At 47.7% G+C, this 14,578-nt stretch overlaps 1 protein-coding gene across 1 annotated transcript in view; it reads right to left on the bottom strand.

Moving 5' to 3' along the window:
* Window positions 1–14,578, bottom strand: part of B4GALNT3 (beta-1,4-N-acetyl-galactosaminyltransferase 3) — a 91,478-nt gene that overhangs the window by 63,929 nt on the left and 12,971 nt on the right. The window lies entirely within an intron of this gene.

The following is a 14,578-nucleotide window of genomic DNA, read 5'->3' as shown; positions in this document are numbered from 1 at the left end:
TTGCTAATATTTTGTTGAGGATTTTTGCAGCTATGTTCATGAGAGATCATTGTCTGCAGTTTTCTTTTCTTGTAATTTTCCCCCCCTGGTTCTAGTATTAGGGTAATGCTGTCCTCATAGAATGAATTGTAAGTAAAGTTAACCCTTGAACACCACTAGTTTGAGATTTGTGGATCCACTTATACAAGGACATTTTTCAATAGTAAATACTACAGTACCACATAATCTGTGGTTGGTTGAATCCATGGATGCAGAGGAACCGTAGATATTAAGGGCCAACTATAAATTATACCCCTGCATTGTTCAAGGGTCAACTGTATTCCCTCTGCTTTTATCCTCTGAAAGAGACTGTTGAGAATTGGTATACTTTCTTTGTTAAATGTTTAGTAGAATTCACCAGTAAGCCCACCTGAGTTTTGTGCTTTCTGTTTTGGAAGGTTATTAATCATTTATTGAATTTGTTTAATAGATATACACCTATTCAGATTGTCCATTTCTTCCTATGTAAGTTTTAGCAGACTGGATCTCTCAAAAGAATTGGTCCAGTTCACCTAGGTTATTAAATCTGTAGGCAGAGGGCTGCTCATAATATTCCTTTATCATCTTCTTAATGTCCATGGAATCTACAGTGATGTCCCCTCTTTCGTTTCTGATACTAGTAATTTGTGTCTTCTCTCTTTTTTTCTTAGCTTGGCTAGAGGCTTATCAACTTTATTGATCTTTCCAAAGAACCACCAGCTCTTGGTTTCATAGGTTTTCTCTACTGATTTCCTATTTTCAATTTCACTTATACTTCTGATCTAATGTTTAAAATTTCTTTCCTTGCTTACTTTGGAGTTAATTTGCTCTCTTTTTCTAGCATCCTAGGGTGGAAGCTTAGGTCATTGATTTCAGATCTTTTTTCTTTTCTTATACATTAAAACAATGGTATAAATTTCCCTCTAAGCACTGCTTTCACTGTATCCCACAAATTTTAGTAAGCGGTATCTTCTCTTTCATTTAGTTCAAAATATTTTTGAAATTTCTTCTTTGACTCATTATTTAGAAGTACGTTGTTTAATCTCCAAGTATTTGAAGTTTTCCAGCAATCTTTTTGTTATTTTTTTCTAGTTTAATTCCATTGCAGTCCAAAAGCAGACACTGTATGATTTCTACTCTTTTAAATTTGTTAAAGTGTGCTTTATGGCCCAGAAAGTGATCTTGGTGAATATTCAGTGTGAGCTTAAGAAGAATGCGTGATGTGGTGTTGTTGGGTGAAGTAGTCTATAGAAGTCAATTATACCCAGTTGACGGATGATGCTGTTGAGTTCAACTATGTCCTTACTGATCTTCTGCCTGCTGGATCAGCCACTTCTGATAGAGCGGTACTACAGGCTCCAACTATCTTAGTGGATTCATCGATTTCTCCTTGCAGTTCCATCATTTTTTGCCTCACATACTTTGATGCTTTGCTATTAGTCACATACACATTAAGGATTGTTATGTCTTCCTGTTGTATTAGTATCTAATGCCCCTCTTTATCCCTGATAACTCTCTTTGCTCTGAAATCTGCTCTGTCTGAAATATGGCTATTCCTGCCTTCCTTTGATTAATGTTAGCATGGTATATCTTTCTCCATTCTTTTACTTTTAATCTATATGTATCTTTATACTTAAAGCTGGTTTCCTGTAGACAATGTAGGTTGCACCTTATTTTTGGATCCATGTGACAATCTGTCTTTTAACTGGTGTATTTACACCCACTGATGTTTAAAGCATACATATAAGCATATATAATCAAATACATTGTTGCTAGTATTATTTTGAACAACTGTTATCTGTGAAACATAAAATTTTTTAAATTTTACTTTCATGTATTCATTCTCCAATGCTCTTCCTTTCTTTATATAGATGAGTTTCTCACCTATATAGTTTTCCTTCCCTCTGAAGAACTTCTTTTAACATTTCTTGCAAAGCAGGTGTACTGGCAATAGATTCCCCCAATTTTTGTTCGTCTGAGAAAGTATTTCTCTTTCACTTGTGAAGGATAATTTCACAGGGTACAGAGTTCTAGGTTGGTGTTTTTTTTCTCTCAACACTTTAGATACTTCACTGCACTCTCTTCTTGCTTGCATGGTTTCTGAGATGTCAGATGTAATTCTTACCTTTGCTCCTCTATAAGTGAGGCGTTCCACCCACCCCCCAACTTCTTTCAGGATGTTTTTCTTTATCTTTGATATTCTGAAGTTTGAATATGATTGGGGGGAAAGGATTTATCTTGCTTGGTATTCTCTGAGCTTCCTGGATCTGTAATTTGATGTTTGACATTAACTTGGGGAAATTCTCAGTCATTATTGCTTCCAATATTTCTCCTGTTCCTTTCTCTCTTCTCCTCTGGTATTCCCATTGCACATGTTACACATTTTGTATTGATAGTTGTCCCGCAGTTCTTGGACAGTCCGTCCTGTTCTGTTTTGTTTTCCTCAGTCTTTTTTCTCTTTACTTTTCAGTTTTGGAAGTTTCTATCATCACATGCTCAAGCTCAGAGATCCTTTCCTTGGCATGTCCAGTCTATTCATGAGCCCATCAAAGGCATCCTTCATCTCTGTTACAGTGGTTTTGATCTCCAGCATTTCTTTTTCATTCTTTCTTAGAATTAAGATCTTTCTCCTTACATCACCCATCTGCTTTTGCATGGTCTACTTTTCCCATTAAAGCTCTTAGCATATTAATCGTAGATTTTTAAATTCCTGGTCTAATACAGGATGGCTAGAATGGCCTGGAGTTGGGTATTTCCCTTCCCCCAGGTATGTCAGGCTCTGGTAAAATACCTTTTCCTTAGGGCAGACCTTGTTAAGAAGAACAGAGTGCTCTGGCACATTTCAAAGTGGTCCTTTCCCTTCTCCCTGCCAGAAGCATATGGGTATTTTCCTCCAGTGTTCACTGTAGGTGAATGAGGACCTGGTAGAGCTCCAGGAAGTAAAAACACAGAAGTGTAACCTCCCACCCCCATGACTGGGCACCCGTGAAGTTTTGGGGGTTTTTTATTTCTTTTATTGAGACTTCATTGGCATAAAGTGTACAACATGTTGATTTCATACATTTATATGTTGCAATATGATTACCACCATAGTGTTCGCTAACAGCTCTATCACGTCACATACTTGTGGTGGGAACAATTATGATCGAGTCTCTTAGCAACTTGGAAGTTTATAATTCAGTATTGTTGACCATAATCACTATGCTATGCGTTAGCTCTCCCCCCTGAAGTTTTCAACTCTCAGGCTTGTCCACACCGAGCCTCCAGCAATTTGTCAATTACAGGTTAGGTTTTCCTACCCTGGCACTGGTTCCTATGGAGCTTGTGGCTCCACTATGTTTTGTTTTTAAATTAACTATATTTGAGTATAATTTATATACAATAACATGTATCCATTTTAAGTAAACAGTTGTATGAGTGCTGACAAACATATATGCCTGTATAACCTCCACCCCTTTGCCTGGATTATTCAGCTTCCTGGATGGTCTAGCATGCAGCTGGGGCTGAGAACCACTGTTCTGTCATTCTCTGTGGCCAGCCAAGGGCTTGGGACTCCCAACTCTGAGGTTATTCACTTATTTCTGGGTCTTGGTTTCTTCACATCTCTTGCTCCTGGATGGAACCTCTGTGAGCACCACCCACCACAAGAGTACCTATTTGCTGATTCCTGATGTTATAGAATCCAGCTCAAAGTGGACACAAAATTTCCTTAAATGGTCACCTCAGCTATCTCTCACATATCTGTTGAGCCTGTAGTCATTTCCCATAGCTGGCTCCTCCCTCCGCATCTCTCGATTTTAGCTACCCTTGGACTGTAAGGACCTCTTTCCTCTCCCTGCCCATCTTCCCTGGGGAATGCAGCCACCTCTGCTCCCATCAGGGCGTGAGGAAGAGCCTGGCCTGGCCCTCTGTCTTCATCGTCCCTCACCTCCATTTATCTAAGTTCTCCGCATCATTTATGTCCCAGTTCAAATCCCACCTCCACCACAAAGCCTTCCTCCCCCAGCTAGATTTTTTCTCTTACCTGTACCAGGCACTTGAGCACATAATCATGCTCCAGGTTCCCTTAGCACTCACCTTGTACTAGTTATTCCAAACAATCAAATTCAATTAAACAAATATGGAATCAGCTGAGGGCTTTCTTTGAAGAAGGCATAATGCTAGGTTCTGGGCAATACCAGAACTAAGACCCAAAACAGACATGGTTCCTGCCCTCACATGACAGACTCTAAACAAAAGTAATAAGCTTGGGCTTCCCTGGTGGCGCAGTGGTTGAGAGTCCACCTGCCGATGCAGGGGACACGGGTTCGTGCCCTGGTCTGGGAAGGTCCCACATGCCGCGGAGCGGCTGGGCCCGTGAGCCATGGCCTCTGAGCCTGCGCGTCCGGAGCCTGTGCTCCACAACGGGAGAGGCCACAACAGTGAGAGGCCCGTGAACCCGAAAAAAAAAAAAAAAAAGTAATAAGCTTTACCCAAGGTGAGGGGGTTTCTGGGCACTGGGGAGAACAAGCCAAGGGGATGTCCTACTTCTGATGCACACATCTGTCTATGCAAGAACACCATAGCTCCTGCAATACCAACAGGGTGGGGTTCACACTTCTCTGTACCTGCTGCAGCTCTCACACACCGAATTACCAAATGTTCATTGACTGGACCTGAACTCACAGAACAGGTACTGTTGGACAGGTATGGGGTCATCACAGGGGGTAATTTAGCATCCTCCAACACTAAGCTTTTTTTTTTTTTTTTCCATTTTCTCCTCTTTCCTTTCCTGCTCACTGTCTTTCCTTCCCTGTTCCTTGTCCCATTTCCAGGCTTCCCTGGCCTAATCCTGGACCAGCCTGGGGCCCAGGGGCATCCTGGTCATTGCTCAGCTGTGTACTCCCTTCCTCTTCATGGCCGTTTATTTCTTAGCTCATCCCACGCGGAGAGAAACTGCAGCCCTAAGGTGGTCTACCTTGGCTACTCATTAGAATCACCTGGAAAGCTGATGCTTGGCCCTCATCCACCCCCCAACCTAACTGACTGACTTGCGGTGAGGTCTTGGTAAGGACAGTCCTTCAAGTTCCCCAGGTGTTTCAAATGTGCAGCCAGATTGAGAACCACTGGGACAGACTAAGGATTTCAAAGCCTTCCCCTTCTCAGCTGAGGGTGATGGTGCCTCCCCAGAGATAACCACAGAACTTGGCGTGGGCCAACAGAACAGTATCGCTCACGCTGGGGGTGGGCTAAAGACAGGACTTTGCATCTCTAGCATCCCAGCTCCGGAATGGATGTCATGGCAAAGTTGAAGCCAGCTCCCCCGGAGAAGGCAGGGAGAAGAGAGTTTTATTAACAGAGGAATGCTGAGAGCAAGAAGGCAGACTGCCTGGTGCTCTCCGTGGGGCAGAGGGAAGATCAGAGGAGGTACTACCTGAGAAGGAGCTGACACAGCATTATTTCTCAGTAAGTGTCAGCTTTCACACTGAAACAGTGCTTTTATATTCAAATTATTTGCACAAGAAGGAACACCAAGTAAAATGAGTTCCATTTATCAGATTTGGAAGTAGAAGTTTACAGAGATTAAGTAACCTTCCTGCCTTTATATCCTCCACCCAACCCCACAGGCCAACTGACTGCGAAATCAACCCATGTAATGGCTAGGATGTCCGCACTCAAACTTGACTGCAAAGATGACTCGCCAAAAATCCCTGAACAAGGTAAGTAACCTCTCTGAACTTCAGTTTTCTCACCCGTAAAGTGGCATCTATATAAAGGCTCCCATCCCCCCAAGAGCCATTGTGAAGATTGAATGAGCTCCTTGCAAAGTACACACGGTGGGCTGTTATTACAATAGCTCTGCACTAGCACCCCTCACCTGCCAGGTAATAACTGATTGACCTGTCTCTCTTATGCTTACCTAAGCCCCCCAAAGGCCATTTTTCTGTAGTTTGTAAACTCCCTGTATTTTTTAAATTACTTTTTAAAAGAATTATATCATACATATAAAAGGATACAGATGAATGGTTTAAAGAATAACACCTGGACTTCCCTGGTGGTGCAGTGGTTAAGAATCCGCCTGCCAATGCAGGGGACATGGGTTCGAGCCCTGGTCCAAGAAGATCCCACATGCCGTGGAGCAACTAAGCCCGTGCGCCACAACTACTGAGCCTGCGCTCTAGAGCCCACGAGCCACAACTACTGGGCCCATGTGCCACAACTACTGAAGCCCACGCGCCTAGAGCCCGTGCTCCGCAACAAGAGAAGCCACCGCAATGAGAAGCCCGTGCACCACAACCAAGAGTAGCCTCCGCTCATGGCAACTAGAGAAAGTCCGCACACAGCAGCGAAGACCCAACTCAGCCAAAAATAAATAAACAAATAAACTTATTTTTTAAAAACAAAGAATAACACTTGTGTGCCCATCAGTCTGCCTAAGAAGTAGACATAATCAATTCCTTTGAAGCCTCTTGCATCTCTGTCCAATCTCATTCCCATCTCTCTCCCCCAAAATAACACCTTCCTGAACTGCTTCCTTGATCTTTTTTTTGAAGGTCAAAATCTTTAATTTTTGCCAATATGACGGTGGGAAAAATGGTATCTTTTTGTTGTTGTTGTTTTTTCCTTGATTTTCTTTTCACCAAAAACAGATTGAGTCCCAGCAACTACTTTTCATCTTTGTATCCCCAGAACAATGAACTTCACAGTATTCAATAAATATCGGATAAATGAAGAAATGTCCTAGGAGAACTAGAACCACAACTGGTTTTTTGTTTTGTTTTGTTTTGTTTTTGCGGTACGCGGCCCTCTCACTGTTGTGGCCTCTCCCGTTGCGGAGCACAGGTTCCGGACGCGCAGGCTCAGCAGCCATGGCTCACGGGCCCAGCCGCTCTGCGGCACGTGGGATCTTCCCGGACCGGGGCACGAACCCGTGTCCCCTGCATCGGCAGGCGGACTCTCAACCACTGCACCACCAGGGAAGCCCACAACTGGTTTTTTTTAATTCTCATCTGCTTAACCTTGGGCAAGCTTCTCTAGTCTTCAGTCTCCTCACCTGTAAAAGGTGAGGACAGTTTCCATGCTCCCTGGGTCCCCTTCCAGCACAAATCTACGATTAACCCAGGAGCTGTCTCCTGGGGCTAGGACTTGGCATGCTGGAGAATGATGTCGCAGCCTCCAACAGGTGTGTCCTGACCCCCTGGCGGTCTTCGCATGGGTGACACAGGTGCCAGTACCAACCCCTTGAGTTCCCGGGGCAGCAGAACCCTAGGGCTGGCTGTCTCCAACCACAAATATGCTTATCTCTTTACCTCCATATGTGATGCAAATACCTTCTTCCGTCATTTTTGATGTGTGCCAAGAGGAAAAAGGTTGAGAGAAACGATATTAGACTTAGCTTGGTGGTGAGCGGGAGGCTGGATTTAGCCCATAAACCCAGGACAGTCTGGGGATTCTGTCTCTTCTCCATGTTGCCCCAGCTGCCCCACGATGGGGGTACCCTATCAGTAGTTTCCGGGGTACAGAGCCACCTCGAAAGAGAAGGAGGACTGAGCTATCTTCATGCAAGAAGGGAAAAGGAAGACTTGGAGAAAGCAGGTCCCACCCAGGTTCAAGGTCCCACCCCCTGTGCAGAGGAACCCTTGTCCCCCCAGGCCATCCTGCAGCTGGGACAGAGGCAGGAATGTGTTCCCGAGAGCAGACCTGGAGGGCCGGGCCCAGGGCTCTCGGCGGGCAGCCCAGCCCCACTGCCAGGCAGCCACAGCTGTTGGCAGGGAGTCCCCAGGTCTAAAATTAGCCTCCTGCTCTCCACCCAGGCAGCTCCACGCTCCCTCTGCCAGATGGGCCCTGCGGTGAGGTAATGGGAGCCTGGGAGCCTCAGGACAGCAAGGGGGCAGGGACCACAGCACAGAGCAGAGTCCCGCTTCCCCCGCAGGGTCAGCCTCGGGCTGGGGGACCGGGAACAGAAGCATGTGTGTGTAGAAGCTCAGCTTCTCCTCCACGTCTGCACCTCTGGGAACACGCTGTCCTGTTCTGAGCTCAAAGTCCAGCAAGGAAAGGGACACACCCTCTCCTGAGAGCTTAAATGTGCCAGGGCCTCAATGGCCACCACGGCCTTGTGGGGTCAGGACCATCATTCCCATCACAGAGAGCATGGGGACACTCACCGAGTCAGGTGACCTGAGCCGGGGACCCTGGGAGGGAGAATCCAGAAGTGCCCGCCCCCTTCTTTGGGAGGGGCATCTCCTCCAGGAGGGGCACCTTTTGAGGCAGAGCCCGAGCCCATGGCTCCCTGACCCCCACCTCCAAGCCCCCCAGCTTCTGACGGTCTGGTCAGGAAGCCTGTGGCTGCAGCTGCGAAAATAAGAGGCCGATCCCGGGCAGCAGGCCTGCCTCTGGGGGCTGAGCACACAGAGGGCTGCCCAGGGGCAGGGAGGGACAGCGTGGAGGCTCCGGGCGGGGGACTGCTCAGAAATGCAGAGGAGTAGGAGGGCTACAAGGAAGATGACCGTGGTCACCAGGGGGGGCTGTGAAATGCCCGCAAGGTCACCGAGCCTCTCCAGCCAAAGGTTTCCGAGACCATCGCCCCCAGGCCCATTACCCAGGGCTCATCCAGCCTCACCCCTCCCTCACCAACCCCACCTGGGGAGACTGTCCTCCCACCCCCAGGTGAGTGGGGGAGGGGAAGGTGGGGGACGGTCACTGTCTCGCCAGTAAGAGCTGGACCCAGTGCCCAACTCCCACTTCTGCCTGCCTGGGAAGGCAGGGTCACACGGCTAGGAAGGGAGTAGAGAAGGGCTCTGAGTCCGGCACCTTCTCGCTTCCAATGTTTCTCCAGCCACCTCCAGCTCAGAATCCTCAGAGCTGATGCAAACACTGCTTCCTCTGCGAACAATGTCAGAGCCAGAGAGCACCTCAAGGACCAAGGAGCGAAGCCTGCTCCATTTGCAAATAAGGAAGCTGAGGCCCACAGGGCAGAAGTGACTTGTTCAAAGTCACAAAGCCAGTTCAGATCAGAACCAAGACTGGAACCCAGGTCCCCTGACTCCAGCCCAGCGTCCCTTCCCCTAACACTGCGCTGAAAAGAAAGCCCAGATGCTCCGGTTCTGTAACATGGCTTCTCCTCTCCTCCTTCTGCTAGGACAGGCCTCAGTCGATCAGCCAGCTCACCAGTGACCTCCTGCTGCTTGGCCAAGCACGCCAGGCCTCCCTTTGGGACCTCTCACCCGCACCTGACCCTGCTGCTCATCTCTTCCTTAGCAGCACGACTTCTCCTCCACGTTTCCTTCATGGTTCGTTCTGTCTCCCTCGTTGGCTGGCTGTGGACAGCCAAAGGCCCCCGCAGGTGCAGCCCCTTCTGCTGAAGACCAGATTCCACATCCCACTCCCCCATTCCAGCTCTGGCAGCCCAGGGAACATCCATCAGCTGGTGGAGGGGAGGGCTCTGGGCAGGACAGGACAGTGACACCCTTAAGGCACAGCCGTGAACCCAAAGGCCCTGCGCAGATGCTGAGCTGCCCAGGGGAGAGCCTGGACCACAGACTGCAGCCCGCTGAGCTCCTGAGCCATCCGCATCTCTCTCCTGTTCTGAGAGTCGGAACCCTTCAGTGGGTCTCACGGGTTTGTCTATGCCGGCACCTCTTGCCTGCCCTCTCTAATAAAGGAGCAGCCCTAGCTGCTGTCTTCCCCATGAACTCCAGGATTCAGCATGCAAATGGTCCCCCACCCACAGGCTCTGGCCGAGGACACCCTCCCAGACAGGTGGAAATGACTGATCTTCCTTCGGGAAAAGGGGCAGCAGCCTCTAATCCCAAAGTATGCCGGCAGCCTGACTGGGTCCAAGTTCCCAGGAAGAAGGTTCCACGTGAAACAAGGGCCACTGTGCTCCCCAGGCATCCATGCGTCCCTCACGTGACTGGTTCCTGAAAGCCCTGCCAGCTGGGGAAAGTGTTCACCACCCTGGGAGTTTCCAAACCTTCTCAGAGACATAAAGGAGCAGAAAAGTATAGAAAAACAACTCCTTCTTGAGAATTTTTTTTTCTTGGTTTTAGAAGAAACAACTGTGGGGTTTTCTTCTGCCTTTCAGGCTTCCCGACATCTAAATATACCAAGCGTAATCATTTATTGTACAAACCAAGTTATGTACAATATATGTTTATCTTGCTAAACTAAGAGAAAACTACTTTGGATCTGTAAGGGGTGCCAAAAGTATTTCATAGTTGTTTCCCTAAAAATATTACAGTATATTTTCATTTCCCAGAAATCGAACCCCCCCCTAATTTTTACATGAGCAAGTACCTTGGGCAGTTTATACCCATTTCTTTTTCTCAAAGTGGTAAATATCAACTTCCAATTTAATAGCTCCTGCTTCCGTAAATGTTTCCCTGCAACAGACAGGTGGTATTTCCTAAGTAGTATAATTAAAGCTTCACTATTGTAGAATGTTATTTATGCAAATATTTTTCTAATTTTCATGGATCAGAGCAAAATTGAATTCTTATTCAACATGCTAAATCAAGCTTTAATATTATTTTTTCCACCTCCTCTCTGAACTCTTCCAAACACGTTCTGAACCCACTTATTGCTGTCTACCTGCAATTTTTCTTCAACTTGTCATCCATTTCATCTTTTACCCCCAAAAAGAATTGCCACTTACAGACTTCCATAATCCTAGTACTAGGATTATGAAAACATCAGCCCTCATCCCCTTGTATCCTTCTACAGAGAAGAAGGAGAAAATAACATTTTTCACAATTTGTTACATGTTTTCCTACCAAAGGGTTTCATGATTCACGTGTTCCTGGATTCTTCTGATTTAAAATCAACTTTGTCGCAGTGAACACTGTGGTACGTCTCTTTTTGAATGATAGTTCTCTCAGGGTATGTGTCCAGTAGTGGGATGGCTGGGTCATGTGGTAGTTCTATTTTTAGCTGTGTAAGGAACCTCCATACTGTTCTCCATAGTGGTTGTAAGCAATTATACTCCAATAAAGATCTATTCACTCAATCAATCAATCAGCTTTGTCTATTGCTATTCCCCATCCCTCCTCAACTCAAGGAGGTAAGACAGGAAATCGTAACTCCGTGCGCTTTTTTTTTTTTTTTAAGGTCTATGCTTCTTTAGCAGAATGGGCTCTGTTTTTTTTTTGTTTTTTTTTTTTTTCGGTACGCAGGCCTCTCACTGCCATGGCCTCTCCCGTTGCAGAACACAGGCTCCAGACGCGCAGGCCCAGCGGCCATGGCTCACGGGCCCAGCCGCTCCGCGGCATGTGGGATCTTCCCGGACCGGGGCACGAACCCGTGTCCCCTGCATCGGCAGGCAGATTCTCAACCACTGCGCCACCAGGGAAGCCCAAAATGGGCTCTGTTTTGAGGATGGGAGGGTGCAAGGGACAAAGGGACCTGCTGGATGAGGACTGTCACGTCTTGGCCGCCCTTTGCAATATGAGAATTCAACATCAATAAGAACTTCCTTGCAGGTGACCTTCAGCTATCAGTGCACTATCAGTGCCGAGTGTCGCTGGAGAAATTTCAGAAAACCCACAGATCAGCCCAACAGCAGCTGAGTTGGACACATGATCCACCCCCAGCTAAATGGCAATAATTTCAGCTAGGTAACTGGCAAGATAAATAGATCTGAGAACCAGTCATATGCATACTTAGTACACATCAGGGAAAAAGGACCATGTGAATCTCAGACATTAAAAGGAAGCTTCTCAGCAAACAGAAAGGGATGGTGAGAGCACTGCGTGGGCACTGGGAGTCCTGGGCCCAGCATTGCTCCCTGGGCAGGTGCTGAAAACACTCTCCGCCTTAAATCCTTCACTGGTAAAATCAGAAGGCTGCGCAAACACTGCACTTTAAGAGGCAACTCCAGTCAACTTGTAGCGACAGCCTGGAGAGCTGTGTTGAGAGTCTGCAACTGGGCTCAGGAAGAGAATTTCACGTTCTACTGGAGATGCCTGCCACTGACCTGGAATAAGAAAGGCAGGTATTTTCCATCTCAGAATTTTAAAATCTCTACGCTCCATTCCTATCCTAGGATTCTTTATGATATGGGAGAGAAAGCACCCAAAAAACAATCAAAAGAGAGACAAAGGGGCTTTACAAGCTGATTAAGTGATAATCAAGAATAATAGCTAACATTCATTCAACAGGAACTGTACCAGGAACTGTTGTAAGTGCTTTATATGTGTTACTCCACTTAATTGTCATGATGAAACCCAGTGAGGTAGGTACCACTATTAATAATTGCATTTTACAGATAAGGAACCAGGACACATTGATACTCAGTCACCTGCTCACAGATTGAAACTCAGGTAGTCTGACTTCTGAGCAAGCTAGGAAGGAAAGGAGGCAGGGAGGGGAGGAAGGGAGGGAGGGAGGGAAGAGAGGGAGGGAGGGAGAAAGGGAAGAGTAAAGACACTGGCAGGTGGCGTGGAGGACACCACAGCAACCTCAGAAGTTAAGGCAGAAGGGCTGGCAGTGTCCACACAGGGGAAATGCAGGCCCAGCGAAGGCTGTGCGGGCTGAATTCTATCAACTCCATGAGTGCTCGTGGGGAGGGTGAAGCAAACTGCCGTGACCGGACACTTGGGAGCCACCTCTGGCTTCTCTGACAACCTACGCTGGAGTTCACAAGACCAACCCAGACGAAGGAGGCATCAAAGAAGATGCCAGCTGTGAGTTTCAGATAGTTCAACAGACGTTCCAGAGAGGGTGAGGTCAGCTGGCACAGAAACAACGAGGAAGGCTTCAGGCAAGGGATGAGGCCGACAGGATGGGCAGGGGCGTGAACGGCAGGCAGAAGGGTACCATGAGCCTGCAGGGCAGCGGTGAAGAGTTTGAGGAAGACCAGCCCGAGGGACAGGAGACCCCAGCTCCGGCTCCCCATGGCGGGAAGCGACGGTGAAGCTACTGCTCTCTGGACGGTCACTCCCAGAGTCTATGCGCGCTCCTCTGCATCTCCTAGCAGCCGGACTGCTTCCTGGCTCTTTGTTCCCCTCCCCACCACCGCAACTAGGGTAGAGGGATTTAATTGGGAGGATGTCCCCAAGTCAACCAAACTCTGAGAATTTACCATGTGCAGGTATCGGGCAAGGCACTCAGGCAGAGTTCTCAACTACGGATCCACGGAGGGGTGTCAGGGGCCTGTGCACCTTCCCAGAATATTATGCAAAATATGAGGGGGGAGGCAAATTTCTGGGGAGAGGGTCACCAGTTTCCTCATCAGATTCTTACAAGTGTACACAAGCCACAAAAGGTTAAAAATCTCTGCACCAGGGAGACCAAGGGGGAAGTGCCCAGGTCCGGCACTCAAGAAATGCAATCTCGTGGGGGAAGACAGACAAACAGAAATAACCCAGGCAAGGCAGCCTCTGAGAAGTACCCTAACGGAGTACAAAAAAGCAGAGTGAGGGTGGGGGGCAGAGATTCATTCCAACGGGGATGCCCACAGGATGTGCTCCCCACACCCCAGTTTTGGGATCCAAGTTTGCAGTGAAGAAAAAACAGACGTTACAGTTAAGTCCCCTACGTATGAACCTTCAAGTTGCGAAATTTCAAAGATACAAACGTGCAGTCCGTCAATGTCAAGCGTGAGTGAAATTGCAGCTTCCTCCGTCTCCTGTTGCTGACGACCCTTCAGCTCTACCATCTCCCACCTCCTCTCCCTCCTCCAGTCAGTAACCCTTCCTGCCTGTTCACTCGGTGCCAGCCCCTGTGTGCCAGCTGTCGTGCTGGACTACTGTATCTTTCAAGGAAATGTACTGTAAGATCAAAAATGTTTTAATTTGGGGGTTTATTTGTTTTTATGTATTAGTTGTGTGAAAAGTGTTATGAACCTATCGCAGTACAGCACTATATAGCCGATTGTGTTAGTTGGGTACCTAGGCTAACTCTGTTGGACTTAGGAACAAACCGGACTTACAAATGTGCTCTCAGAACGGAACTCGTTCGTATGTAGGGGGCTTGCTGTATTACTTCTCCCCAAGCCTAGCCAGAGCCCCTGGCCAGAGCCCTGGCTCAGGTACTCCCAGCAGGAAACCAAGAGTGGGAGGCCAACCCTATCCCCCGAGAAGGAGGGGGAAGGAGGACACTGCTCCAGGACTATGGGAGGTGGCAGGAAGATACCTTCCTAAAAACCAGCGCTGACCCTGGTCCACCCGTCCCCCCTCTGCCAGCTCCCATCCTCTGAATTCCTGGGGTGCTTGTGGCACTGACCCTCGGGAGCCCCTCACTCTCCCGGCCTCAATTCTCCCACCCTCCGTCCAAAACCTTTATGCCATCACCTGTTTCATTCTCTCCCAAGACCTCACCGCCATCTGAAATTCTCATCTCTTTGTTGAAGTGTTCATTACCTGTCTTGTCCTCATGAAATGTAAGCTCCATGACAGCAAAGCCCTGAAATGTCTGGTTCCCTTCTCCATCCCTAATACCTACAACACTGCCTAGCATGTACGCACACTCACTACATATTTGGTGAATGAGTGTCTGTCTCCTATCCCTTTGTATGTATTCTCTTGAAGGACCAGCACGGCATCCACGTCCCAGAGGAAAGTGTAAGAAGAAACAGAGGCACTTT

Source organism: Phocoena sinus, chromosome 10 (genome assembly GCF_008692025.1).
Source record: "Phocoena sinus isolate mPhoSin1 chromosome 10, mPhoSin1.pri, whole genome shotgun sequence".
Taxonomy (NCBI): domain Eukaryota; kingdom Metazoa; phylum Chordata; class Mammalia; order Artiodactyla; family Phocoenidae; genus Phocoena; species Phocoena sinus.
This window is presented reverse-complemented; position numbering and strand designations above follow the sequence as displayed.